This window comes from Denticeps clupeoides, unplaced genomic scaffold (genome assembly GCF_900700375.1).
Source record: "Denticeps clupeoides unplaced genomic scaffold, fDenClu1.1, whole genome shotgun sequence".
In the NCBI taxonomy this organism is placed as follows: domain Eukaryota; kingdom Metazoa; phylum Chordata; class Actinopteri; order Clupeiformes; family Denticipitidae; genus Denticeps; species Denticeps clupeoides.
Window position 1 is genome coordinate 148,054 of NW_021629815.1, and position 20,888 is coordinate 168,941.

General features: G+C 44.7%; 32 non-coding genes and 3 pseudogenes across 32 annotated transcripts; all 35 read right to left on the reverse strand.

The window, feature by feature from the left end:
• Positions 1 to 575: 575 nt before the first annotated feature.
• On the reverse strand, positions 576 to 766 carry LOC114774681 (U2 spliceosomal RNA). Its single transcript, XR_003744874.1, has one exon. It is a non-coding gene; the product is annotated as a U2 spliceosomal RNA (small nuclear RNA).
• Positions 767 to 888: 122 nt separating this feature from the next.
• LOC114774761 (U5 spliceosomal RNA) lies at positions 889 to 1,002 on the reverse strand. Its single transcript, XR_003744934.1, has one exon. It is a non-coding gene; the product is annotated as a U5 spliceosomal RNA (small nuclear RNA).
• A 591-nt stretch (positions 1,003 to 1,593) lies between these two features.
• On the reverse strand, positions 1,594 to 1,790 carry LOC114774717 (U2 spliceosomal RNA). The gene has a single exon (XR_003744901.1). It is a non-coding gene; the product is annotated as a U2 spliceosomal RNA (small nuclear RNA).
• A 2,425-nt stretch (positions 1,791 to 4,215) lies between these two features.
• Positions 4,216 to 4,304, reverse strand: LOC114774721 (uncharacterized; annotated as a pseudogene).
• A 122-nt stretch (positions 4,305 to 4,426) lies between these two features.
• LOC114774762 (U5 spliceosomal RNA) lies at positions 4,427 to 4,540 on the reverse strand. Its single transcript, XR_003744935.1, has one exon. It is a non-coding gene; the product is annotated as a U5 spliceosomal RNA (small nuclear RNA).
• A 594-nt stretch (positions 4,541 to 5,134) lies between these two features.
• Positions 5,135 to 5,325, reverse strand: LOC114774682 (U2 spliceosomal RNA). Its single transcript, XR_003744875.1, has one exon. It is a non-coding gene; the product is annotated as a U2 spliceosomal RNA (small nuclear RNA).
• A 122-nt stretch (positions 5,326 to 5,447) lies between these two features.
• On the reverse strand, positions 5,448 to 5,561 carry LOC114774763 (U5 spliceosomal RNA). The gene has a single exon (XR_003744936.1). It is a non-coding gene; the product is annotated as a U5 spliceosomal RNA (small nuclear RNA).
• Positions 5,562 to 6,153: 592 nt separating this feature from the next.
• On the reverse strand, positions 6,154 to 6,344 carry LOC114774684 (U2 spliceosomal RNA). The gene has a single exon (XR_003744876.1). It is a non-coding gene; the product is annotated as a U2 spliceosomal RNA (small nuclear RNA).
• A 122-nt stretch (positions 6,345 to 6,466) lies between these two features.
• Positions 6,467 to 6,580, reverse strand: LOC114774765 (U5 spliceosomal RNA). Its single transcript, XR_003744937.1, has one exon. It is a non-coding gene; the product is annotated as a U5 spliceosomal RNA (small nuclear RNA).
• A 593-nt stretch (positions 6,581 to 7,173) lies between these two features.
• LOC114774685 (U2 spliceosomal RNA) lies at positions 7,174 to 7,364 on the reverse strand. The gene has a single exon (XR_003744877.1). It is a non-coding gene; the product is annotated as a U2 spliceosomal RNA (small nuclear RNA).
• Positions 7,365 to 7,486: 122 nt separating this feature from the next.
• LOC114774766 (U5 spliceosomal RNA) lies at positions 7,487 to 7,600 on the reverse strand. Its single transcript, XR_003744938.1, has one exon. It is a non-coding gene; the product is annotated as a U5 spliceosomal RNA (small nuclear RNA).
• A 590-nt stretch (positions 7,601 to 8,190) lies between these two features.
• Positions 8,191 to 8,381, reverse strand: LOC114774686 (U2 spliceosomal RNA). The gene has a single exon (XR_003744878.1). It is a non-coding gene; the product is annotated as a U2 spliceosomal RNA (small nuclear RNA).
• Positions 8,382 to 8,503: 122 nt separating this feature from the next.
• LOC114774767 (U5 spliceosomal RNA) lies at positions 8,504 to 8,617 on the reverse strand. The gene has a single exon (XR_003744939.1). It is a non-coding gene; the product is annotated as a U5 spliceosomal RNA (small nuclear RNA).
• Positions 8,618 to 9,208: 591 nt separating this feature from the next.
• On the reverse strand, positions 9,209 to 9,399 carry LOC114774687 (U2 spliceosomal RNA). The gene has a single exon (XR_003744879.1). It is a non-coding gene; the product is annotated as a U2 spliceosomal RNA (small nuclear RNA).
• A 122-nt stretch (positions 9,400 to 9,521) lies between these two features.
• LOC114774768 (U5 spliceosomal RNA) lies at positions 9,522 to 9,635 on the reverse strand. The gene has a single exon (XR_003744940.1). It is a non-coding gene; the product is annotated as a U5 spliceosomal RNA (small nuclear RNA).
• A 589-nt stretch (positions 9,636 to 10,224) lies between these two features.
• LOC114774689 (U2 spliceosomal RNA) lies at positions 10,225 to 10,415 on the reverse strand. Its single transcript, XR_003744880.1, has one exon. It is a non-coding gene; the product is annotated as a U2 spliceosomal RNA (small nuclear RNA).
• A 122-nt stretch (positions 10,416 to 10,537) lies between these two features.
• On the reverse strand, positions 10,538 to 10,651 carry LOC114774769 (U5 spliceosomal RNA). Its single transcript, XR_003744941.1, has one exon. It is a non-coding gene; the product is annotated as a U5 spliceosomal RNA (small nuclear RNA).
• A 591-nt stretch (positions 10,652 to 11,242) lies between these two features.
• Positions 11,243 to 11,433, reverse strand: LOC114774690 (U2 spliceosomal RNA). The gene has a single exon (XR_003744881.1). It is a non-coding gene; the product is annotated as a U2 spliceosomal RNA (small nuclear RNA).
• A 122-nt stretch (positions 11,434 to 11,555) lies between these two features.
• LOC114774770 (U5 spliceosomal RNA) lies at positions 11,556 to 11,669 on the reverse strand. The gene has a single exon (XR_003744942.1). It is a non-coding gene; the product is annotated as a U5 spliceosomal RNA (small nuclear RNA).
• Positions 11,670 to 12,261: 592 nt separating this feature from the next.
• Positions 12,262 to 12,452, reverse strand: LOC114774691 (U2 spliceosomal RNA). Its single transcript, XR_003744882.1, has one exon. It is a non-coding gene; the product is annotated as a U2 spliceosomal RNA (small nuclear RNA).
• A 122-nt stretch (positions 12,453 to 12,574) lies between these two features.
• LOC114774771 (U5 spliceosomal RNA) lies at positions 12,575 to 12,688 on the reverse strand. Its single transcript, XR_003744943.1, has one exon. It is a non-coding gene; the product is annotated as a U5 spliceosomal RNA (small nuclear RNA).
• A 587-nt stretch (positions 12,689 to 13,275) lies between these two features.
• LOC114774692 (U2 spliceosomal RNA) lies at positions 13,276 to 13,466 on the reverse strand. Its single transcript, XR_003744883.1, has one exon. It is a non-coding gene; the product is annotated as a U2 spliceosomal RNA (small nuclear RNA).
• Positions 13,467 to 13,588: 122 nt separating this feature from the next.
• LOC114774772 (U5 spliceosomal RNA) lies at positions 13,589 to 13,702 on the reverse strand. Its single transcript, XR_003744944.1, has one exon. It is a non-coding gene; the product is annotated as a U5 spliceosomal RNA (small nuclear RNA).
• A 590-nt stretch (positions 13,703 to 14,292) lies between these two features.
• LOC114774693 (U2 spliceosomal RNA) lies at positions 14,293 to 14,483 on the reverse strand. Its single transcript, XR_003744884.1, has one exon. It is a non-coding gene; the product is annotated as a U2 spliceosomal RNA (small nuclear RNA).
• Positions 14,484 to 14,605: 122 nt separating this feature from the next.
• Positions 14,606 to 14,719, reverse strand: LOC114774773 (U5 spliceosomal RNA). Its single transcript, XR_003744945.1, has one exon. It is a non-coding gene; the product is annotated as a U5 spliceosomal RNA (small nuclear RNA).
• Positions 14,720 to 15,313: 594 nt separating this feature from the next.
• LOC114774694 (U2 spliceosomal RNA) lies at positions 15,314 to 15,504 on the reverse strand. The gene has a single exon (XR_003744885.1). It is a non-coding gene; the product is annotated as a U2 spliceosomal RNA (small nuclear RNA).
• A 122-nt stretch (positions 15,505 to 15,626) lies between these two features.
• On the reverse strand, positions 15,627 to 15,740 carry LOC114774774 (U5 spliceosomal RNA). Its single transcript, XR_003744946.1, has one exon. It is a non-coding gene; the product is annotated as a U5 spliceosomal RNA (small nuclear RNA).
• A 595-nt stretch (positions 15,741 to 16,335) lies between these two features.
• Positions 16,336 to 16,526, reverse strand: LOC114774695 (U2 spliceosomal RNA). Its single transcript, XR_003744886.1, has one exon. It is a non-coding gene; the product is annotated as a U2 spliceosomal RNA (small nuclear RNA).
• Positions 16,527 to 16,648: 122 nt separating this feature from the next.
• On the reverse strand, positions 16,649 to 16,762 carry LOC114774775 (U5 spliceosomal RNA). The gene has a single exon (XR_003744947.1). It is a non-coding gene; the product is annotated as a U5 spliceosomal RNA (small nuclear RNA).
• A 330-nt stretch (positions 16,763 to 17,092) lies between these two features.
• Positions 17,093 to 17,210, reverse strand: LOC114774632 (uncharacterized; annotated as a pseudogene).
• Positions 17,211 to 17,356: 146 nt separating this feature from the next.
• Positions 17,357 to 17,547, reverse strand: LOC114774696 (U2 spliceosomal RNA). Its single transcript, XR_003744887.1, has one exon. It is a non-coding gene; the product is annotated as a U2 spliceosomal RNA (small nuclear RNA).
• Positions 17,548 to 17,669: 122 nt separating this feature from the next.
• On the reverse strand, positions 17,670 to 17,783 carry LOC114774776 (U5 spliceosomal RNA). Its single transcript, XR_003744948.1, has one exon. It is a non-coding gene; the product is annotated as a U5 spliceosomal RNA (small nuclear RNA).
• A 596-nt stretch (positions 17,784 to 18,379) lies between these two features.
• On the reverse strand, positions 18,380 to 18,570 carry LOC114774697 (U2 spliceosomal RNA). The gene has a single exon (XR_003744888.1). It is a non-coding gene; the product is annotated as a U2 spliceosomal RNA (small nuclear RNA).
• A 122-nt stretch (positions 18,571 to 18,692) lies between these two features.
• LOC114774777 (U5 spliceosomal RNA) lies at positions 18,693 to 18,806 on the reverse strand. The gene has a single exon (XR_003744949.1). It is a non-coding gene; the product is annotated as a U5 spliceosomal RNA (small nuclear RNA).
• Positions 18,807 to 19,399: 593 nt separating this feature from the next.
• On the reverse strand, positions 19,400 to 19,609 carry LOC114774714 (uncharacterized; annotated as a pseudogene).
• Between the last annotated feature and the right edge of the window lie 1,279 nt (positions 19,610 to 20,888).

Sequence of the window (20,888 nt, forward strand, 5' to 3'; positions counted from 1 at the left end):
GGTGGAGAGTGTCTCTTGTGTGTTTGGTGCTGACATCAGGGTGCGTCGCACCTTAAGGCCGAGGGCCGGACAACCCCGCCTAATCAATTCAGCTCCACCCTATTCCACAGTTAAGCCAGTGAACGACTGTCGAACGATTGTCACAGAGCAGGCACGGACACGAAAACCAAAGAGCAGCTTGTAAAAAAAAAAAAAAAAAAAAAAAAAAAAGAAGAAAAAAGGCGGGAAAACGTAACAAAGACTAAAAATACCTCTTAACTAACTTTGAAAAAAAGCTGACAAGGCAATGTAAAAAACTTCATTTTGAAAACGTTTCTCAATAGCTGTAACACCTGGTTTTCACAGGCAGTCTCCCATCCAAGTACTAACCAGGCCCAAGCCTTCTTAGCTTCCAAGATCAGACGTTCTTCTGCTGGTATGGCCGTAAGCAACCCCTGCTTGAAAATCTTGGACTTTTAAACAAAAAGGCGCTTGAAAACATATCAAGGAATAAAAAACTTGCCTTTGAATGTCAAAAACATGATGGAGAAAAGGCAACAAGTTGGAGTGGTAAGTTTTTATTTGCAACACAACAGAGAAAGTGCACCGCTCCCAGAGGCACTGCAATACTGGGTCGATGCGTGGAGCGGATGGAGCAAGCTCCTTTGCCGACTCCCTGTTCTAAAAATCCGCTTAATATGTAGTCCCCCGCTGGGGGACGTATCAGATATTAAACTGATAAGAACAGATACTACACTTGATCTTAGCCAAAAGGCCGAGAAGCGATAACCTGAAAAAGGCGCCGTGGCGTGCCATTCTCGGAACGTGTGCGGTATTTGCTGGATGGTGCGCGTATACGTAGCGCACAACACACCACGTTTTCTTAAGTATTCTTTGAACCCATCGTGTAGCTCTGTCAAAACAGAGCCCCCAAAAATATTGTGAGCTTGTTGACGCCCCTCTCCACGGAAATCTTTAGTAAAAGGCGAAAGATTTGTACGTGATGAAGAGAAGCCCAAGCGACAACAACAGGGCCGTAAAGGTGGAGAGTGTCTCTTGTGTGTTTGGTGCTGACATCAGGGTGCGTCGCACCTTAAGGCCGAGGGCCGGACAACCCCGCCTAATCAATTCAGCTCCACCCTATTCCACAGTTAAGCCAGTGAACGACTGTCGAACGATTGTCACAGAGCAGGCACGGACACGAAAACCAAAGAGCAGCTTGTAAAAAAAAAAAAAAAAAAAAAAAAAAGAAGAAAAAAGGCGGGAAAACGTAACAAAGACTAAAAATACCTCTTAACTAACTTTGAAAAAAAGCTGACAAGGCAATGTAAAAAACTTCATTTTGAAAACGTTTCTCAATAGCTGTAACACCTGGTTTTCACAGGCAGTCTCCCATCCAAGTACTAACCAGGCCCAAGCCTTCTTAGCTTCCAAGATCAGACGTTCTTCTGCTGGTATGGCCGTAAGCAACCCCTGCTTGAAAATCTTGGACTTTTAAACAAAAAGGCGCTTGAAAACATATCAAGGAATAAAAAACTTGCCTTTGAATGTCAAAAACATGATGGAGAAAAGGCAACAAGTTGGAGTGGTAAGTTTTTATTTGCAACACAACAGAGAAAGTGCACCGCTCCCAGAGGCACTGCAATACTGGGTCGATGCGTGGAGCGGATGGAGCAAGCTCCTTTGCCGACTCCCTGTTCTAAAAATCCGCTTAATATGTAGTCCCCCGCTGGGGGACGTATCAGATATTAAACTGATAAGAACAGATTTTTTTTTTTTTTTTTTCAAGATCTCTTTATTCAAAATTCCATCACATGTTAAACAAACGCACACCTTCACAAACCGAAACATTTACATAAATACATCAAACTAGTATCCTTACTAAAATTACAACAAAAACAATTAAGAGTCTTGCTTTTTAAGTCTTAAGATTTTAAAATTAAAATGACATCTTAAGGCACTTTTAAAACAAGATAAAACCAAATTAAAAAGGAATGACCCCATGGCCTCTTTACATGTATAAAATCTACATACCATATGTTGGTATCCAACCAAAGGCGAAGGATCTCTCCTGGCCTATCCCCAGGGTACTACTGTTCTCACTTCAGGGTGTCCTTGCTGTGTGCTGCTTAAAAAAGCCTCCTGAAAACAAACACTCACCTAAATAAGTTGTGAAAGGGGACCAAAAGGGAGAACCCCTAAACGGTCCATAACCCCACCACCACATCACACAATAAGTTAGATAAATATATAAAACCATACAAGGAAATAAAGGACTTCCCAATGACAACGTTCTCCATGTACAGTGCATATATATATATATATACACACACACACACATATATATATATATATGTTATTAGTGTATTATTTTTCAGTATAAATAAATAAATAAACCACACAACAAAAATAAAAAATAAAAAAACACAACACCCACATTATATAAAACACTCACCATTAATAAAATCACACACTTTAAAAATTGTTAAATGCACACAGTTCTAAATCATCATTGCTGTCCATTAAAATGTTCTTTTTATATATTTACCTAATCATCCACACTAACACCCATAAATAATAAACAAACCCACCGTTCCCACACATTAAGGTGAAATAAAATGCAATCTTTTTTACTTTGAAGGTTTTAAAATGTAACTGCAGCCACTTTTGCCACCGAGGACAAAAAACGAGACGATGGTCCGGACGCCAAAAAAATGACTGCCGGGCCACAAGCCCAGACTGGAACACCACCCCAAAGCAGCCTCCCTGCAGAACAAGCTAGCGACGTCCATCCCAATCCCGAACACACAATCATCCCGAACTTTACCAAAAGCACCCTGGGGAATGAGGTCAATCCATTCATAAAAATTAAAATTATAAAATTATAAAATCCCAGCCATAAAACCCTTTTTCACCCAACCACCCCACCCGCCAACTCCATCAGTCTCCGGAGACCCTCATCGATGTAATCCAATTGTTGCTTTTCTTCCAAATCTCCTCGGGGTCCTTCCTGAGACTGACTGGACTGACCGGAAAGGGGTGGAGCAGGTGAAAATCCGACTCCCTCTGGCGGTAAAACACTTGCTGCCGGCATGGTGTTGCTTTCTCGGCCTGTGCTTGGCAAGGCCCTGGCTGGGGAAAGGGCCTCTACTGATACTTCAGCCTCCCTTCTGCTTTGCTTAACCGTAAGATTATTTTTACTTTCTCCTTTTCTTTTAGGGGGCCTGGTTGCCAGGGTCTCTGGAGCCACAGCCGACCCTGTCTCCTTGGTGGGTGGAAAGAGCTGGTTCCCCTGCGGCTGACTCCGAACCTCTTCAAGGAAAGGGGAATCAACCAAAGCATCTGAATACAGAGGTTTATATTTGGGGCAGGCCCGGGCCAGATGATCGTCACCGCCACATATCCTGCAGCGGCGTGGCCCGGTACAGTCTTTGGCCATGTGGCCCTTGTCCAAACAGTTCCTGCACCTCATGTTTGTGCAGGCGTCGGCTGTGTGGCCCCTACCCAAGCAAAGTCTACAGAAGGGAGGCTGCTGTGGATAAAACAGGTATCCTCTGTTCCCCTCGATGTTAAAATAGCCCGGTGGGTGGCACAACCCGTCTGGAGCCAAGGGATCAGAACGCAGCCGGGCCTGGAACTGGCGTCTCCCATTCCATATTCCCAGCTCGTCCCGCATCTCCCGATGGCCAGGCTGAAGATCGACAAACTGCTGTAGATATTTCCTGACGGTCTCTGCAGGTAGGAAGGGGTTGAAGACGTGGACGGTGATAATCTTCTTATCTGCCCACCAGAGTTGTTCCATTGTGTATTCCTTCAACCCCTCCTCTTTCTTGTCTCTGCATGCCTCCAGCATGGTCGTAAAGCTTCCATCGGCGAGGACAGTCACATCAACGAAGCGCTGGGGACCATTCCTCTGGACACAAACAATGTCACTTGCCTTCAGGCTCAGGACTCCGAACAGGACCTCCCTGATAAATGGAACTCTCTCAGGGAAGCCCTGGGGGTCTGCTCCCCTCCACCGGAACCTCAGCGTGTTCTTCATCCTCGTCACTGGCACTTCGGTGGAGGTGCTGTCTCTGGTTTGAGACCCCCGGTTGTCCGGAGCCCTGGCCTCGACCTGGTGGGGAGCGGGCACCTCTGCAACAGACTTTTCCTCCTCCATGCCTTCCGCTGCCTCTAAAACTTGCTGCTTCACCTCTCTCTCCTTCCCCAACTGGCTCAGCTGGTCCCGCTCCCGAATGGTCCCCAATTCCTTTTTCCTCGCCGGCTGGAACTGATAAGAACAGATACTACACTTGATCTTAGCCAAAAGGCCGAGAAGCGATAACCTGAAAAAGGCGCCGTGGCGTGCCATTCTCGGAACGTGTGCGGTATTTGCTGGATGGTGCGCGTATACGTAGCGCACAACACACCACGTTTTCTTAAGTATTCTTTGAACCCATCGTGTAGCTCTGTCAAAACAGAGCCCCCAAAAATATTGTGAGCTTGTTGACGCCCCTCTCCACGGAAATCTTTAGTAAAAGGCGAAAGATTTGTACGTGATGAAGAGAAGCCCAAGCGACAACAACAGGGCCGTAAAGGTGGAGAGTGTCTCTTGTGTGTTTGGTGCTGACATCAGGGTGCGTCGCACCTTAAGGCCGAGGGCCGGACAACCCCGCCTAATCAATTCAGCTCCACCCTATTCCACAGTTAAGCCAGTGAACGACTGTCGAACGATTGTCACAGAGCAGGCACGGACACGAAAACCAAAGAGCAGCTTGTAAAAAAAAAAAAAAAAAAAAAAAAAAAAAGAAGAAAAAAGGCGGGAAAACGTAACAAAGACTAAAAATACCTCTTAACTAACTTTGAAAAAAAGCTGACAAGGCAATGTAAAAAACTTCATTTTGAAAACGTTTCTCAATAGCTGTAACACCTGGTTTTCACAGGCAGTCTCCCATCCAAGTACTAACCAGGCCCAAGCCTTCTTAGCTTCCAAGATCAGACGTTCTTCTGCTGGTATGGCCGTAAGCAACCCCTGCTTGAAAATCTTGGACTTTTAAACAAAAAGGCGCTTGAAAACATATCAAGGAATAAAAAACTTGCCTTTGAATGTCAAAAACATGATGGAGAAAAGGCAACAAGTTGGAGTGGTAAGTTTTTATTTGCAACACAACAGAGAAAGTGCACCGCTCCCAGAGGCACTGCAATACTGGGTCGATGCGTGGAGCGGATGGAGCAAGCTCCTTTGCCGACTCCCTGTTCTAAAAATCCGCTTAATATGTAGTCCCCCGCTGGGGGACGTATCAGATATTAAACTGATAAGAACAGATACTACACTTGATCTTAGCCAAAAGGCCGAGAAGCGATAACCTGAAAAAGGCGCCGTGGCGTGCCATTCTCGGAACGTGTGCGGTATTTGCTGGATGGTGCGCGTATACGTAGCGCACAACACACCACGTTTTCTTAAGTATTCTTTGAACCCATCGTGTAGCTCTGTCAAAACAGAGCCCCCAAAAATATTGTGAGCTTGTTGACGCCCCTCTCCACGGAAATCTTTAGTAAAAGGCGAAAGATTTGTACGTGATGAAGAGAAGCCCAAGCGACAACAACAGGGCCGTAAAGGTGGAGAGTGTCTCTTGTGTGTTTGGTGCTGACATCAGGGTGCGTCGCACCTTAAGGCCGAGGGCCGGACAACCCCGCCTAATCAATTCAGCTCCACCCTATTCCACAGTTAAGCCAGTGAACGACTGTCGAACGATTGTCACAGAGCAGGCACGGACACGAAAACCAAAGAGCAGCTTGTAAAAAAAAAAAAAAAAAAAAAAAAAAAGAAGAAAAAAGGCGGGAAAACGTAACAAAGACTAAAAATACCTCTTAACTAACTTTGAAAAAAAGCTGACAAGGCAATGTAAAAAACTTCATTTTGAAAACGTTTCTCAATAGCTGTAACACCTGGTTTTCACAGGCAGTCTCCCATCCAAGTACTAACCAGGCCCAAGCCTTCTTAGCTTCCAAGATCAGACGTTCTTCTGCTGGTATGGCCGTAAGCAACCCCTGCTTGAAAATCTTGGACTTTTAAACAAAAAGGCGCTTGAAAACATATCAAGGAATAAAAAACTTGCCTTTGAATGTCAAAAACATGATGGAGAAAAGGCAACAAGTTGGAGTGGTAAGTTTTTATTTGCAACACAACAGAGAAAGTGCACCGCTCCCAGAGGCACTGCAATACTGGGTCGATGCGTGGAGCGGATGGAGCAAGCTCCTTTGCCGACTCCCTGTTCTAAAAATCCGCTTAATATGTAGTCCCCCGCTGGGGGACGTATCAGATATTAAACTGATAAGAACAGATACTACACTTGATCTTAGCCAAAAGGCCGAGAAGCGATAACCTGAAAAAGGCGCCGTGGCGTGCCATTCTCGGAACGTGTGCGGTATTTGCTGGATGGTGCGCGTATACGTAGCGCACAACACACCACGTTTTCTTAAGTATTCTTTGAACCCATCGTGTAGCTCTGTCAAAACAGAGCCCCCAAAAATATTGTGAGCTTGTTGACGCCCCTCTCCACGGAAATCTTTAGTAAAAGGCGAAAGATTTGTACGTGATGAAGAGAAGCCCAAGCGACAACAACAGGGCCGTAAAGGTGGAGAGTGTCTCTTGTGTGTTTGGTGCTGACATCAGGGTGCGTCGCACCTTAAGGCCGAGGGCCGGACAACCCCGCCTAATCAATTCAGCTCCACCCTATTCCACAGTTAAGCCAGTGAACGACTGTCGAACGATTGTCACAGAGCAGGCACGGACACGAAAACCAAAGAGCAGCTTGTAAAAAAAAAAAAAAAAAAAAAAAAAAAAGAAGAAAAAAGGCGGGAAAACGTAACAAAGACTAAAAATACCTCTTAACTAACTTTGAAAAAAAGCTGACAAGGCAATGTAAAAAACTTCATTTTGAAAACGTTTCTCAATAGCTGTAACACCTGGTTTTCACAGGCAGTCTCCCATCCAAGTACTAACCAGGCCCAAGCCTTCTTAGCTTCCAAGATCAGACGTTCTTCTGCTGGTATGGCCGTAAGCAACCCCTGCTTGAAAATCTTGGACTTTTAAACAAAAAGGCGCTTGAAAACATATCAAGGAATAAAAAACTTGCCTTTGAATGTCAAAAACATGATGGAGAAAAGGCAACAAGTTGGAGTGGTAAGTTTTTATTTGCAACACAACAGAGAAAGTGCACCGCTCCCAGAGGCACTGCAATACTGGGTCGATGCGTGGAGCGGATGGAGCAAGCTCCTTTGCCGACTCCCTGTTCTAAAAATCCGCTTAATATGTAGTCCCCCGCTGGGGGACGTATCAGATATTAAACTGATAAGAACAGATACTACACTTGATCTTAGCCAAAAGGCCGAGAAGCGATAACCTGAAAAAGGCGCCGTGGCGTGCCATTCTCGGAACGTGTGCGGTATTTGCTGGATGGTGCGCGTATACGTAGCGCACAACACACCACGTTTTCTTAAGTATTCTTTGAACCCATCGTGTAGCTCTGTCAAAACAGAGCCCCCAAAAATATTGTGAGCTTGTTGACGCCCCTCTCCACGGAAATCTTTAGTAAAAGGCGAAAGATTTGTACGTGATGAAGAGAAGCCCAAGCGACAACAACAGGGCCGTAAAGGTGGAGAGTGTCTCTTGTGTGTTTGGTGCTGACATCAGGGTGCGTCGCACCTTAAGGCCGAGGGCCGGACAACCCCGCCTAATCAATTCAGCTCCACCCTATTCCACAGTTAAGCCAGTGAACGACTGTCGAACGATTGTCACAGAGCAGGCACGGACACGAAAACCAAAGAGCAGCTTGTAAAAAAAAAAAAAAAAAAAAAAAAAGAAGAAAAAAGGCGGGAAAACGTAACAAAGACTAAAAATACCTCTTAACTAACTTTGAAAAAAAGCTGACAAGGCAATGTAAAAAACTTCATTTTGAAAACGTTTCTCAATAGCTGTAACACCTGGTTTTCACAGGCAGTCTCCCATCCAAGTACTAACCAGGCCCAAGCCTTCTTAGCTTCCAAGATCAGACGTTCTTCTGCTGGTATGGCCGTAAGCAACCCCTGCTTGAAAATCTTGGACTTTTAAACAAAAAGGCGCTTGAAAACATATCAAGGAATAAAAAACTTGCCTTTGAATGTCAAAAACATGATGGAGAAAAGGCAACAAGTTGGAGTGGTAAGTTTTTATTTGCAACACAACAGAGAAAGTGCACCGCTCCCAGAGGCACTGCAATACTGGGTCGATGCGTGGAGCGGATGGAGCAAGCTCCTTTGCCGACTCCCTGTTCTAAAAATCCGCTTAATATGTAGTCCCCCGCTGGGGGACGTATCAGATATTAAACTGATAAGAACAGATACTACACTTGATCTTAGCCAAAAGGCCGAGAAGCGATAACCTGAAAAAGGCGCCGTGGCGTGCCATTCTCGGAACGTGTGCGGTATTTGCTGGATGGTGCGCGTATACGTAGCGCACAACACACCACGTTTTCTTAAGTATTCTTTGAACCCATCGTGTAGCTCTGTCAAAACAGAGCCCCCAAAAATATTGTGAGCTTGTTGACGCCCCTCTCCACGGAAATCTTTAGTAAAAGGCGAAAGATTTGTACGTGATGAAGAGAAGCCCAAGCGACAACAACAGGGCCGTAAAGGTGGAGAGTGTCTCTTGTGTGTTTGGTGCTGACATCAGGGTGCGTCGCACCTTAAGGCCGAGGGCCGGACAACCCCGCCTAATCAATTCAGCTCCACCCTATTCCACAGTTAAGCCAGTGAACGACTGTCGAACGATTGTCACAGAGCAGGCACGGACACGAAAACCAAAGAGCAGCTTGTAAAAAAAAAAAAAAAAAAAAAAAAAAGAAGAAAAAAGGCGGGAAAACGTAACAAAGACTAAAAATACCTCTTAACTAACTTTGAAAAAAAGCTGACAAGGCAATGTAAAAAACTTCATTTTGAAAACGTTTCTCAATAGCTGTAACACCTGGTTTTCACAGGCAGTCTCCCATCCAAGTACTAACCAGGCCCAAGCCTTCTTAGCTTCCAAGATCAGACGTTCTTCTGCTGGTATGGCCGTAAGCAACCCCTGCTTGAAAATCTTGGACTTTTAAACAAAAAGGCGCTTGAAAACATATCAAGGAATAAAAAACTTGCCTTTGAATGTCAAAAACATGATGGAGAAAAGGCAACAAGTTGGAGTGGTAAGTTTTTATTTGCAACACAACAGAGAAAGTGCACCGCTCCCAGAGGCACTGCAATACTGGGTCGATGCGTGGAGCGGATGGAGCAAGCTCCTTTGCCGACTCCCTGTTCTAAAAATCCGCTTAATATGTAGTCCCCCGCTGGGGGACGTATCAGATATTAAACTGATAAGAACAGATACTACACTTGATCTTAGCCAAAAGGCCGAGAAGCGATAACCTGAAAAAGGCGCCGTGGCGTGCCATTCTCGGAACGTGTGCGGTATTTGCTGGATGGTGCGCGTATACGTAGCGCACAACACACCACGTTTTCTTAAGTATTCTTTGAACCCATCGTGTAGCTCTGTCAAAACAGAGCCCCCAAAAATATTGTGAGCTTGTTGACGCCCCTCTCCACGGAAATCTTTAGTAAAAGGCGAAAGATTTGTACGTGATGAAGAGAAGCCCAAGCGACAACAACAGGGCCGTAAAGGTGGAGAGTGTCTCTTGTGTGTTTGGTGCTGACATCAGGGTGCGTCGCACCTTAAGGCCGAGGGCCGGACAACCCCGCCTAATCAATTCAGCTCCACCCTATTCCACAGTTAAGCCAGTGAACGACTGTCGAACGATTGTCACAGAGCAGGCACGGACACGAAAACCAAAGAGCAGCTTGTAAAAAAAAAAAAAAAAAAAAAAAAGAAGAAAAAAGGCGGGAAAACGTAACAAAGACTAAAAATACCTCTTAACTAACTTTGAAAAAAAGCTGACAAGGCAATGTAAAAAACTTCATTTTGAAAACGTTTCTCAATAGCTGTAACACCTGGTTTTCACAGGCAGTCTCCCATCCAAGTACTAACCAGGCCCAAGCCTTCTTAGCTTCCAAGATCAGACGTTCTTCTGCTGGTATGGCCGTAAGCAACCCCTGCTTGAAAATCTTGGACTTTTAAACAAAAAGGCGCTTGAAAACATATCAAGGAATAAAAAACTTGCCTTTGAATGTCAAAAACATGATGGAGAAAAGGCAACAAGTTGGAGTGGTAAGTTTTTATTTGCAACACAACAGAGAAAGTGCACCGCTCCCAGAGGCACTGCAATACTGGGTCGATGCGTGGAGCGGATGGAGCAAGCTCCTTTGCCGACTCCCTGTTCTAAAAATCCGCTTAATATGTAGTCCCCCGCTGGGGGACGTATCAGATATTAAACTGATAAGAACAGATACTACACTTGATCTTAGCCAAAAGGCCGAGAAGCGATAACCTGAAAAAGGCGCCGTGGCGTGCCATTCTCGGAACGTGTGCGGTATTTGCTGGATGGTGCGCGTATACGTAGCGCACAACACACCACGTTTTCTTAAGTATTCTTTGAACCCATCGTGTAGCTCTGTCAAAACAGAGCCCCCAAAAATATTGTGAGCTTGTTGACGCCCCTCTCCACGGAAATCTTTAGTAAAAGGCGAAAGATTTGTACGTGATGAAGAGAAGCCCAAGCGACAACAACAGGGCCGTAAAGGTGGAGAGTGTCTCTTGTGTGTTTGGTGCTGACATCAGGGTGCGTCGCACCTTAAGGCCGAGGGCCGGACAACCCCGCCTAATCAATTCAGCTCCACCCTATTCCACAGTTAAGCCAGTGAACGACTGTCGAACGATTGTCACAGAGCAGGCACGGACACGAAAACCAAAGAGCAGCTTGTAAAAAAAAAAAAAAAAAAAAAAAAAAGAAGAAAAAAGGCGGGAAAACGTAACAAAGACTAAAAATACCTCTTAACTAACTTTGAAAAAAAGCTGACAAGGCAATGTAAAAAACTTCATTTTGAAAACGTTTCTCAATAGCTGTAACACCTGGTTTTCACAGGCAGTCTCCCATCCAAGTACTAACCAGGCCCAAGCCTTCTTAGCTTCCAAGATCAGACGTTCTTCTGCTGGTATGGCCGTAAGCAACCCCTGCTTGAAAATCTTGGACTTTTAAACAAAAAGGCGCTTGAAAACATATCAAGGAATAAAAAACTTGCCTTTGAATGTCAAAAACATGATGGAGAAAAGGCAACAAGTTGGAGTGGTAAGTTTTTATTTGCAACACAACAGAGAAAGTGCACCGCTCCCAGAGGCACTGCAATACTGGGTCGATGCGTGGAGCGGATGGAGCAAGCTCCTTTGCCGACTCCCTGTTCTAAAAATCCGCTTAATATGTAGTCCCCCGCTGGGGGACGTATCAGATATTAAACTGATAAGAACAGATACTACACTTGATCTTAGCCAAAAGGCCGAGAAGCGATAACCTGAAAAAGGCGCCGTGGCGTGCCATTCTCGGAACGTGTGCGGTATTTGCTGGATGGTGCGCGTATACGTAGCGCACAACACACCACGTTTTCTTAAGTATTCTTTGAACCCATCGTGTAGCTCTGTCAAAACAGAGCCCCCAAAAATATTGTGAGCTTGTTGACGCCCCTCTCCACGGAAATCTTTAGTAAAAGGCGAAAGATTTGTACGTGATGAAGAGAAGCCCAAGCGACAACAACAGGGCCGTAAAGGTGGAGAGTGTCTCTTGTGTGTTTGGTGCTGACATCAGGGTGCGTCGCACCTTAAGGCCGAGGGCCGGACAACCCCGCCTAATCAATTCAGCTCCACCCTATTCCACAGTTAAGCCAGTGAACGACTGTCGAACGATTGTCACAGAGCAGGCACGGACACGAAAACCAAAGAGCAGCTTGTAAAAAAAAAAAAAAAAAAAAAAAAAAAGAAGAAAAAAGGCGGGAAAACGTAACAAAGACTAAAAATACCTCTTAACTAACTTTGAAAAAAAGCTGACAAGGCAATGTAAAAAACTTCATTTTGAAAACGTTTCTCAATAGCTGTAACACCTGGTTTTCACAGGCAGTCTCCCATCCAAGTACTAACCAGGCCCAAGCCTTCTTAGCTTCCAAGATCAGACGTTCTTCTGCTGGTATGGCCGTAAGCAACCCCTGCTTGAAAATCTTGGACTTTTAAACAAAAAGGCGCTTGAAAACATATCAAGGAATAAAAAACTTGCCTTTGAATGTCAAAAACATGATGGAGAAAAGGCAACAAGTTGGAGTGGTAAGTTTTTATTTGCAACACAACAGAGAAAGTGCACCGCTCCCAGAGGCACTGCAATACTGGGTCGATGCGTGGAGCGGATGGAGCAAGCTCCTTTGCCGACTCCCTGTTCTAAAAATCCGCTTAATATGTAGTCCCCCGCTGGGGGACGTATCAGATATTAAACTGATAAGAACAGATACTACACTTGATCTTAGCCAAAAGGCCGAGAAGCGATAACCTGAAAAAGGCGCCGTGGCGTGCCATTCTCGGAACGTGTGCGGTATTTGCTGGATGGTGCGCGTATACGTAGCGCACAACACACCACGTTTTCTTAAGTATTCTTTGAACCCATCGTGTAGCTCTGTCAAAACAGAGCCCCCAAAAATATTGTGAGCTTGTTGACGCCCCTCTCCACGGAAATCTTTAGTAAAAGGCGAAAGATTTGTACGTGATGAAGAGAAGCCCAAGCGACAACAACAGGGCCGTAAAGGTGGAGAGTGTCTCTTGTGTGTTTGGTGCTGACATCAGGGTGCGTCGCACCTTAAGGCCGAGGGCCGGACAACCCCGCCTAATCAATTCAGCTCCACCCTATTCCACAGTTAAGCCAGTGAACGACTGTCGAACGATTGTCACAGAGCAGGCACGGACACGAAAACCAAAGAGCAGCTTGTAAAAAAAAAAAAAAAAAAAAAAGAAGAAAAAAGGCGGGAAAACGTAACAAAGACTAAAAATACCTCTTAACTAACTTTGAAAAAAAGCTGACAAGGCAATGTAAAAAACTTCATTTTGAAAACGTTTCTCAATAGCTGTAACACCTGGTTTTCACAGGCAGTCTCCCATCCAAGTACTAACCAGGCCCAAGCCTTCTTAGCTTCCAAGATCAGACGTTCTTCTGCTGGTATGGCCGTAAGCAACCCCTGCTTGAAAATCTTGGACTTTTAAACAAAAAGGCGCTTGAAAACATATCAAGGAATAAAAAACTTGCCTTTGAATGTCAAAAACATGATGGAGAAAAGGCAACAAGTTGGAGTGGTAAGTTTTTATTTGCAACACAACAGAGAAAGTGCACCGCTCCCAGAGGCACTGCAATACTGGGTCGATGCGTGGAGCGGATGGAGCAAGCTCCTTTGCCGACTCCCTGTTCTAAAAATCCGCTTAATATGTAGTCCCCCGCTGGGGGACGTATCAGATATTAAACTGATAAGAACAGATACTACACTTGATCTTAGCCAAAAGGCCGAGAAGCGATAACCTGAAAAAGGCGCCGTGGCGTGCCATTCTCGGAACGTGTGCGGTATTTGCTGGATGGTGCGCGTATACGTAGCGCACAACACACCACGTTTTCTTAAGTATTCTTTGAACCCATCGTGTAGCTCTGTCAAAACAGAGCCCCCAAAAATATTGTGAGCTTGTTGACGCCCCTCTCCACGGAAATCTTTAGTAAAAGGCGAAAGATTTGTACGTGATGAAGAGAAGCCCAAGCGACAACAACAGGGCCGTAAAGGTGGAGAGTGTCTCTTGTGTGTTTGGTGCTGACATCAGGGTGCGTCGCACCTTAAGGCCGAGGGCCGGACAACCCCGCCTAATCAATTCAGCTCCACCCTATTCCACAGTTAAGCCAGTGAACGACTGTCGAACGATTGTCACAGAGCAGGCACGGACACGAAAACCAAAGAGCAGCTTGTAAAAAAAAAAAAAAAAAAAAAAAAAGAAGAAAAAAGGCGGGAAAACGTAACAAAGACTAAAAATACCTCTTAACTAACTTTGAAAAAAAGCTGACAAGGCAATGTAAAAAACTTCATTTTGAAAACGTTTCTCAATAGCTGTAACACCTGGTTTTCACAGGCAGTCTCCCATCCAAGTACTAACCAGGCCCAAGCCTTCTTAGCTTCCAAGATCAAACGTTCTTCTGCTGGTATGGCCGTAAGCAACCCCTGCTTGAAAATCTTGGACTTTTAAACAAAAAGGCGCTTGAAAACATATCAAGGAATAAAAAACTTGCCTTTGAATGTCAAAAACATGATGGAGAAAAGGCAACAAGTTGGAGTGGTAAGTTTTTATTTGCAACACAACAGAGAAAGTGCACCGCTCCCAGAGGCACTGCAATACTGGGTCGATGCGTGGAGCGGATGGAGCAAGCTCCTTTGCCGACTCCCTGTTCTAAAAATCCGCTTAATATGTAGTCCCCCGCTGGGGGACGTATCAGATATTAAACTGATAAGAACAGATACTACACTTGATCTTAGCCAAAAGGCCGAGAAGCGATAACCTGAAAAAGGCGCCGTGGCGTGCCATTCTCGGAACGTGTGCGGTATTTGCTGGATGGTGCGCGTATACGTAGCGCACAACACACCACGTTTTCTTAAGTATTCTTTGAACCCATCGTGTAGCTCTGTCAAAACAGAGCCCCCAAAAATATTGTGAGCTTGTTGACGCCCCTCTCCACGGAAATCTTTAGTAAAAGGCGAAAGATTTGTACGTGATGAAGAGAAGCCCAAGCGACAACAACAGGGCCGTAAAGGTGGAGAGTGTCTCTTGTGTGTTTGGTGCTGACATCAGGGTGCGTCGCACCTTAAGGCCGAGGGCCGGACAACCCCGCCTAATCAATTCAGCTCCACCCTATTCCACAGTTAAGCCAGTGAACGACTGTCGAACGATTGTCACAGAGCAGGCACGGACACGAAAACCAAAGAGCAGCTTGTAAAAAAAAAAAAAAAAAAAAAAAAAAAAGAAGAAAAAAGGCGGGAAAACGTAACAAAGACTAAAAATACCTCTTAACTAACTTTGAAAAAAAGCTGACAAGGCAATGTAAAAAACTTCATTTTGAAAACGTTTCTCAATAGCTGTAACACCTGGTTTTCACAGCCAGTCTCCCATCCAAGTACTAACCAGGCCCAAGCCTTCTTAGCTTCCAAGATCAGACGGTTCTTCTGCTGGTATGGCCGTAAGCAACCCCTGCTTGAAAATCTTGGACTTTTAAACAAAAAGGCGCTTGAAAACATATCAAGGAATAAAAAACTTGCCTTTGAATGTCAAAAACATGATGGAGAAAAGGCAACAAGTTGGAGTGGTAAGTTTTTATTTGCAACACAACAGAGAAAGTGCACCGCTCCCAGAGGCACTGCAATACTGGGTCGATGCGTGGAGCGGATGGAGCAAGCTCCTTTGCCGACTCCCTGTTCTAAAAATCCGCTTAATATGTAGTCCCCCGCTGGGGGACGTATCAGATATTAAACTGATAAGAACAGATACTACACTTGATCTTAGCCAAAAGGCCGAGAAGCGATAACCTGAAAAAGGCGCCGTGGCGTGCCATTCTCGGAACGTGTGCGGTATTTGCTGGATGGTGCGCGTATACGTAGCGCACAACACACCACGTTTTCTTAAGTATTCTTTGAACCCATCGTGTAGCTCTGTCAAAACAGAGCCCCCAAAAATATTGTGAGCTTGTTGACGCCCCTCTCCACGGAAATCTTTAGTAAAAGGCGAAAGATTTGTACGTGATGAAGAGAAGCCCAAGCGACAACAACAGGGCCGTAAAGGTGGAGAGTGTCTCTTGTGTGTTTGGTGCTGACATCAGGGTGCGTCGCACCTTAAGGCCGAGGGCCGGACAACCCCGCCTAATCAATTCAGCTCCACCCTATTCCACAGTTAAGCCAGTGAACGACTGTCGAACGATTGTCACAGAGCAGGCACGGACACGAAAACCAAAGAGCAGCTTGTAAAAAAAAAAAAAAAAAAAAGAAGAAAAAAGGCGGGAAAACGTAACAAAGACTAAAAATACCTCTTAACTAACTTTGAAAAAAAGCTGACAAGGCAATGTAAAAAACTTCATTTTGAAAACGTTTCTCAATAGCTGTAACACCTGGTTTTCACAGGCAGTCTCCCATCCAAGTACTAACCAAGGCCCAAGCCTTCTTAGCTTCCAAGATCAGACAGATCGGGCGTTCTTCTGCTGGTATGGCCGTAAGCAACCCCTGCTTGAAAATCTTGGACTTTTAAACAAAAAGGCGCTTGAAAACATATCAAGGAATAAAAAACTTGCCTTTGAATGTCAAAAACATGATGGAGAAAAGGCAACAAGTTGGAGTGGTAAGTTTTTATTTGCAACACAACAGAGAAAGTGCACCGCTCCCAGAGGCACTGCAATACTGGGTCGATGCGTGGAGCGGATGGAGCAAGCTCCTTTGCCGACTCCCTGTTCTAAAAATCCGCTTAATATGTAGTCCCCCGCTGGGGGACGTATCAGATATTAAACTGATAAGAACAGATACTACACTTGATCTTAGCCAAAAGGCCGAGAAGCGATAACCTGAAAAAGGCGCCGTGGCGTGCCATTCTCGGAACGTGTGCGGTATTTGCTGGATGGTGCGCGTATACGTAGCGCACAACACACCACGTTTTCTTAAGTATTCTTTGAACCCATCGTGTAGCTCTGTCAAAACAGAGCCCCCAAAAATATTGTGAGCTTGTTGACGCCCCTCTCCACGGAAATCTTTAGTAAAAGGCGAAAGATTTGTACGTGATGAAGAGAAGCCCAAGCGACAACAACAGGGCCGTAAAGGTGGAGAGTGTCTCTTGTGTGTTTGGTGCTGACATCAGGGTGCGTCGCACCTTAAGGCCGAGGGCCGGACAACCCCGCCTAATCAATTCAGCTCCACCCTATTCCACAGTTAAGCCAGTGAACGACTGTCGAACGATTGTCACAGAGCAGGCACGGACACGAAAACCAAAGAGCAGCTTGTAAAAAAAAAAAAAAAAAAAGAAGAAAAAAGGCGGGAAAACGTAACAAAGACTAAAAATACCTCTTAACTAACTTTGAAAAAAAGCTGACAAGGCAATGTAAAAAACTTCATTTTGAAAACGTTTCTCAATAGCTGTAACACCTGGTTTTCACAGGCAGTCTCCCATCCAAGTACTAACCAGGCCCAAGCCTTCTTAGCTTCCAAGATCAGACAAGATCGGGCGTTCTTCTGCTGGTATGGCCGTAAGCAACCCCTGCTTGAAAATCTTGGACTTTTAAACAAAAAGGCGCTTGAAAACATATCAAGGAATAAAAAACTTGCCTTTGAATGTCAAAAACATGATGGAGAAAAGGCAACAAGTTGGAGTGGTAAGTTTTTATTTGCAACACAACAGAGAAAGTGCACCGCTCCCAGAGGCACTGCAATACTGGGTCGATGCGTGGAGCGGATGGAGCAAGCTCCTTTGCCGACTCCCTGTTCTAAAAATCCGCTTAATATGTAGTCCCCCGCTGGGGGACGTATCAGATATTAAACTGATAAGAACAGATACTACACTTGATCTTAGCCAAAAGGCCGAGAAGCGATAACCTGAAAAAGGCGCCGTGGCGTGCCATTCTCGGAACGTGTGCGGTATTTGCTGGATGGTGCGCGTATACGTAGCGCACAACACACCACGTTTTCTTAAGTATTCTTTGAACCCATCGTGTAGCTCTGTCAAAACAGAGCCCCCAAAAATATTGTGAGCTTGTTGACGCCCCTCTCCACGGAAATCTTTAGTAAAAGGCGAAAGATTTGTACGTGATGAAGAGAAGCCCAAGCGACAACAACAGGGCCGTAAAGGTGGAGAGTGTCTCTTGTGTGTTTGGTGCTGACATCAGGGTGCGTCGCACCTTAAGGCCGAGGGCCGGACAACCCCGCCTAATCAATTCAGCTCCACCCTATTCCACAGTTAAGCCAGTGAACGACTGTCGAACGATTGTCACAGAGCAGGCACGGACACGAAAACCAAAGAGCAGCTTGTAAAAAAAAAAAAAAAAAAAAAGAAGAAAAAAGGCGGGAAAACGTAACAAAGACTAAAAATACCTCTTAACTAACTTTGAAAAAAAGCTGACAAGGCAATGTAAAAAACTTCATTTTGAAAACGTTTCTCAATAGCTGTAACACCTGGTTTTCACAGGCAGTCTCCCATCCAAGTACTAACCAGGCCCAAGCCTTCTTAGCTTCCAAGATCAGACATGATCGGGCGTTCTTCTGCTGGTATGGCCGTAAGCAACCCCTGCTTGAAAATCTTGGACTTTTAAACAAAAAGGCGCTTGAAAACATATCAAGGAATAAAAAACTTGCCTTTGAATGTCAAAAACATGATGGAGAAAAGGCAACAAGTTGGAGTGGTAAGTTTTTATTTGCAACACAACAGAGAAAGTGCACCGCTCCCAGAGGCACTGCAATACTGGGTCGATGCGTGGAGCGGATGGAGCAAGCTCCTTTGCCGACTCCCTGTTCTAAAAATCCGCTTAATATGTAGTCCCCCGCTGGGGGACGTATCAGATATTAAACTGATAAGAACAGATACTACACTTGATCTTAGCCAAAAGGCCGAGAAGCGATAACCTGAAAAAGGCGCCGTGGCGTGCCATTCTCGGAACGTGTGCGGTATTTGCTGGATGGTGCGCGTATACGTAGCGCACAACACACCACGTTTTCTTAAGTATTCTTTGAACCCATCGTGTAGCTCTGTCAAAACAGAGCCCCCAAAAATATTGTGAGCTTGTTGACGCCCCTCTCCACGGAAATCTTTAGTAAAAGGCGAAAGATTTGTACGTGATGAAGAGAAGCCCAAGCGACAACAACAGGGCCGTAAAGGTGGAGAGTGTCTCTTGTGTGTTTGGTGCTGACATCAGGGTGCGTCGCACCTTAAGGCCGAGGGCCGGACAACCCCGCCTAATCAATTCAGCTCCACCCTATTCCACAGTTAAGCCAGTGAACGACTGTCGAACGATTGTCACAGAGCAGGCACGGACACGAAAACCAAAGAGCAGCTTGTAAAAAAAAAAAAAAAAAAAAAGAAAAAAGGCGGGAAAACGTAACAAAGACTAAAAATACCTCTTAACTTACTTTGAAAAAGAGCTGACAAGGCAATGTAAAAAACTTCATTTTGAAAACGTTTCTCAATAGCTGTAACACCTGGTTTTCACAGGCAGTCTTCCATCCAAGTACTAACCAGGCCCAAGCCTTCTTAGCTTCCAAGATCAGACATGATCGGGCGTTCTTCTGCTGGTATGGCCGTAAGCAACCCCTGCTTGAAAATCTTGGACTTTTAAACAAAAAGGCGCTTGAAAACATATCAAGGAATAAAAAACTTGCCTTTGACTGTCAAAAACATGATGGAGAAAAGGCAACAAGTTGGAGTGGTAAGTTTTTATTTGCAACACAACAGAGAAAGTGCACCGCTCCCAGAGGCACTGCAATACTGGGTCGATGCGTGGAGCGGATGGAGCAAGCTCCTTTGCCGACTCCCTGTTCTAAAAATCCGCTTAATATGTAGTCCCCCGCTGGGGGACGTATCAGATATTAAACTGATAAGAACAGATTTTTTTTTTTTTTTTTTTACTCTTTATTGAAAATTTCATACAATACAAAAAAGTATGACACTTAAAACACAATATATTCATCAATTAAAACCTTCATATATAAAATACAATAAAAAACCAAGTTTTCTAAAACACCAATAAAATTCAATAAAGAGTCTTGCTATAAAGTCTTAAGATTTCTTTTTTAAAATTAATCTTAAGATACTTTTAAAAACAAGATAAAACTATAATAAAAACCCCATGGCCTCATAAAAATTAAATAAAAAGACGGAATGCACATACCGCAGCTTGGGATCCAAAAAAAGGAGGATCCCCCCTGGCCTGTCCCCAGGGTGCTACTGTGCTCGCTTCAGGGTGTCCTCACCGTGTGCTGCCAAAAAAATCTCTTAAAATATAAAACACTACCTAAATCAAAAGTGAATAAGGGACCCACCAAATGGTCCAATTCCCACACCACAAGTTGCACAATAAGTTAAATAAATATATAAATCAATACAAAAAAAAAAAACAGTTAAAGAGCTTAAAATGATGAAATTCTCCATGTACAGTTTTTTTTTTTTTTCCCACACCAAATTCAAAGTCAAAAAAGTCCACACAGTATGAAACAATCAAAATAGTAAAATCACACAATAAATATATAAATAGGTGCACACGTTTTAAATCATCACATAAGTCCATAGTTATTATTATTATTATTTTTTTCCTTTATATATTTACTTAAATAACACACCAAAATAAAATTATTAAATCAAATGAATACACCAAAACCCTCACCCTAATCTGAAATAAAAGGCAGTCGCTTTTACTTTTTGAGCTTTTTTTGTGTGTTTTAAAAATAAAAATGCAGCCACTTCTTGCTTTGAGGACAAAAGGACAAGATGGTCCGGACGCCACAAAAAATGGCAACTGGACTACGAGCCCAGAAGGGCGTGCCACTTAAGAGCAGCCTCTTCGTAGCCCATGTTGGTGACGTCCTTCTCCATCCTGAAGTCGAGTTCAGCCCGGATTTTACGGAAGACACCCTGGGGAGTGAAGTCCGTCCCCCTCCGGATGAGAGTGGCCCTCGCATCCCAGATGGAAGATTTGGTAATGCTAACGACCTCCCACACCCGAAGGGATGTTGACCCCACCGGTCCCAGCGGCCATCCGTGTAGGATCTTCTCGTACGTCAGTACCGTCTGCTGGTCTAGCTTTCTGCACAGGCTGCCAACCAGACGCCAAATTGCTTTGGCATGCCCACAGTCCCACATAACGTGTCGTATGGACTCGTCGTTGTTACACTGGGACTGTGGGCACTTGGGGTGCCTGGTCAGTCCATGCCTGTGCAGGACCTCT